Here is a 4355-nt window from a genome sequence, read left to right as displayed (position 1 = left end):
GGGGGGGGGGGGGGATTAAATAAAAGTAAAGGCCTTTACTAACCTTGGTTTCTCCTTCAGTGTTATCCAACAGCTGTTCCCCTGAGGTACTCCCTCATGAATTATTCAGTTCCACTATACAACACATACTTCTACCCCAGGAATTGGAATATTCAGGAAAAAAACGTTGAAATAAGAATTCAACTAAGTCTCATATTCTCTGTAATGGAACAACTGTCTCCACATTGCTCTTGGTACCTCAGGCCCCTCCTTTCAGCTACGTCAGTGTAAGGCTGAAGATGAGTATGATGGTGCAACCGGTTTCGGTGGGAGGTGAATCTGGCCCCCTCCGTCCCTGGTGGTGCCAGCAGAAGTGCTTGTTGCTGCGGGGTGAAATAGAGGGCACTGAACAATCTGGCAAACTGTAAAAAGGCCCCTTGGGATGAAATGCTTTCAGGAGAGGAAGATTAAAAACCCAAAAAAAAGTATTAAGAATTGTGCTAAAATACTGGATGAGGAGTAATCCTGGCTGTACTCAAGCTGACCTTGTTAATTTTGCTAGTTCTTGGAGAAAGAAGCACAAAGCCTTAATGAAATATCTCACAAATTTTTTTTCTTTGAAGGGCAGCAAGACAATCTGCTTAATTATTTTTGGCAGTTAATATAAGTCTGTTTTTTAAAAGCTTGTCACAGTAACTAATACTCTGTTAGAGTAATTGCTTTTTCCCTACACCTCTCTCTTTCATGTTTATGTATTATTGGTTTTATTATAAACCCTGCAGGGAATTTTTCTCCCTGCCAAACCATTTTATATCCTTGGCTTACATTCCATCTATACAGTATTTGCCAGATTTTCCTGTACCAGCCTTTGACAACCACTACAATTTAAGAAAAATACTTATGTTATTTTTTTTTTACTACTTAAAATTGTCACCAAAAACGATTTCTGTTTCGAGGCATGAAAAAATGAAAATCAGAGGTTGGTGATTGAGTAGAATTCTTCAACATATTAAATTATTCTCATCTTGGCAATGCCAAAGGGTCCTCTTTACAGACCCCAGGCTGCTGTGGCGAGGGATGCTGCCAGCACTCTTCCCCAGGCGGCGATGGCAGAGTACGCTGCTCATTATGCACTCATATTCCACATTGATTTTCTTTTCTTCTCCCCACTCAAGGCAACAGTAAGCTGCTTTTGAAAAGATATAGGCAGTGTTCCTTTAAAAAGAAAAAATGCCTCCCTCCTGTCATCATACAGTACTTATGCAAACAACTGTTGAGAATTTCAGTCTTTCCAATAGAAGAAATGCTGTATTGAAAGTTATAGAAGAGAATATTTTCCTTTTGAGGAAACCATCTTCTAGAAATGTTACTGGATGTGATCATTTGAATAGATAAGATTCACTGTTTGTAAGAGCAGTAGAAGTTTCTAAATGCCTAAAATAATAGTTTCCAGCTGGCATGGCCAGCATCTGTCATGTTGACTTGGCCACAATGAAGCATGTGTGTTTTAGATGTCCTGCTTGGAGTGATCTGTTCCTTCCAAACTATAGATCCACTGAATCCTGAGTCCTATGATTTATTTTTTTTTTTATGCCTTCCGACATAAGTGTGTTAATTCTGATAAAAGTGCATCCATTTACTTTCTGACCATAGAAAACCTGTTTTAAGGAGTGCCACACATCTGGGTTGAATGAGTACCCTGTTTTAAAAGCACTTTGAAAAGGAAAGAAGGTTTTGTATGCTATTTAGAAACAAAACCACACCCAACATTCAGAACACTGACAAAAATTAAATATTGGATTTTTATGCCACTTTAAGTAGACAGCTAAGACTAGTTTTCCACAGAACAAATGTTTCTGTACTTACTCCATACTTAAATTTTTATGCTGAATGGGAAATTATGGTTTTGTGTGTAAATAAACCACTTAGACTTCAATTAAAGATTCTTAGTATATATGACTAACATTTTTATGAAGGCTTTTCAAAATATTAATTATACATGAAACATACGTATACAAAAATGAATTCTGCAGAAGTTGTAATCTCTCCCTGAAGACTTTTTTTCAGCAAGTGTAGATTAAGACTTTCTCAACTTTTTTTGTAGTAAATATGCATATATTTCTGCCAAATTCTTTTTTAAAGAAGTATTAATATAATGCCTGAGAAACCCACATCTATCAGGGAAGCATGCCATTTATTCAGATAGAATATTCTATGTGAGTGATGCATTTCAGACATAATTGTTTTAAACAAACAGTATTTGGTGTAGTTCAGAAAAAACATGTTTATTCCTGGCTAATACATTGAAGCCAGAAAAAGAGTTTCCCTGCAATGCCTGGACAGAGATGGACAGTAATGAAAGTTTGACTTAAAAAATAAACCTTCATCACCACTGAAAAAGATGTTAAAAGAAATAGCAAATTGGACTAGGAAACATAAGAATAATAAATAATCAAAAGAGATTAAAGGGGTCTGATTAATAACTGTGAAAGTTGGCTCTTCTCTAGACTTTTTTGATCCTTATATAGTTTTCTACTGCTTTGGCCATTTGTTATCCTCAGCAGCAGGTTCAGCCATACCATTCTGCAAAGGGAGGCGTTAGGTTTCTGGGTGACTTCCTTCAGAGTGGTGGGGGGTTTTTAACCTCTTTCAATTTAGGGCAACTAAAAACTTCTGATGAAGTGTAGATCTTAGATGTTTTTATGATGGGTGTTTACACAGCGGAGTTGTCTAATGATAAAATCATGCTAAAGCAATTGTTACTTTTTCTGATGTGAGTCAGATCAATGCAATATTCTGAACAGAAGTGATTTCCTTAACTGGGTTTAAAAATCTGTATCCCTGTATCTGTAACAAAAAATAATTCTTTAATTCTTCTTAAAGTGCAGACAGTATAACCTTTAAGTTCTAGAAAGAACGACTGAAGAATTGCACATCTATTAGAAAAAACTTTTCTTCTAACCTGCCGTTGCAATTGTGTGAAAGTGGGAGAGGTATTGGTTCAGGCTCTCATCAGGCTGGGAGATCCATCTGTCCTTGGGCGAAGAATAGACTGTACTACAAAGAAAGCTCAAGAAAAATGTTTTCTTATTTCCAAGGTAGGAAATCTAATTCTCTCAAGCACTCTAAAAGTAGGTTTCAGTCAAGTTTCTTATATTTTATAATTCCTATGAAAACTGTACACATTCAGAGAAATAATCAATTCATGCCATCTAAAACAAGAAGGGCTTTTTCCAGATTCTAAGTATTACATGAGAGACGATGTTGAACATCAGTGGTGTGACTAATCTTGTCCAATACTTGACCTTTCACAAATGCTTTTACTTGACCTTTTGTTTTTTTAATCTCCGTATTTCTGCATGGTATGTTTGTTATACAGGCAGCATTATATAGCGTGTCAGTCTTGCTCAAAGTTCTTGTAAGCGTGCTCTGAACATGCAATAGATTATTCTTTCAGAGTAAAAAGTGTTGAGAAAAAGAATCAAGATGCTGTATTAGACTAAAGGTATTTAGCAGTTTTGTGGGTTGTGTAAAAACTTATTAAAGGTAGTTAGATGAGTCTGGGTTAATAAGCACATAATAAGCACCAGACATTTCAGCCTCTGCATCAGAAGTATTTTGTATCACTTTGAACTTCTTGTTAGCCGCCTCTGTCCTACCCAGGAAGGCTACAGCACGCAATTACAAAAACAAGCTGTAGCTGACTGCCAGCCATCCTCATTTTATTTAAATATCTGACAACCTGACTAGGGCAGATTGCACGTATCAAACACATCTAAACACAGAAGGTTTCACAGTGAACACCACAGATAAGGCTTCTGCATAAAAGCTCGCTTGCTCTGCAGCTCAGTGCTGGTCTGGTTTTGATGCCCGAGGCTACCAAGACGTGGCTGGATCCTGTGCTCTGCCTGACCTTCAGGGATGGACAATTTAGGCTTACAGTTGCCTTTTCTCTTTTTTCCTTGTCCCCTTCCACCCATCCTCCCCCCCATTTTCTTTCCTTTTAAACTGTGGTACATGCAAAACCTGGAGGCAAAATTTTGCTCCTAAAATTATGAGAAGATAGTGTTTTTCTTCAAGTTATTAGCTTTAGGCTATAGGAGACCACCTAATAGTTGCATGGGGTAAACTGAATTTGTGTGAAATGGTCATTTTATGTTAGTGCGTCCTTTGGGGCAGAATGTGTTTATTTTTATGATACCAGGCTAATGATTTCCAATTTATGTAATTGTGCTTCAGCTTAATCAAGACTTAAGGCTGTTGACTTTAATGAACATGAAAACACTGTGTTTATTGCTACAGCAGAGCTGTTGATGTTGTAGGGGATCAGAAGCAGAAATATTAAATAGCGTACAAATAAATACGGTAGGCAGGAC

This window comes from Calidris pugnax, unplaced genomic scaffold (assembly GCF_001431845.1).
Source record: "Calidris pugnax isolate Ruff unplaced genomic scaffold, ASM143184v1 scaffold70, whole genome shotgun sequence".
NCBI classification, from domain to species: domain Eukaryota; kingdom Metazoa; phylum Chordata; class Aves; order Charadriiformes; family Scolopacidae; genus Calidris; species Calidris pugnax.
Note: the sequence above shows the minus strand (reverse complement) of the source record.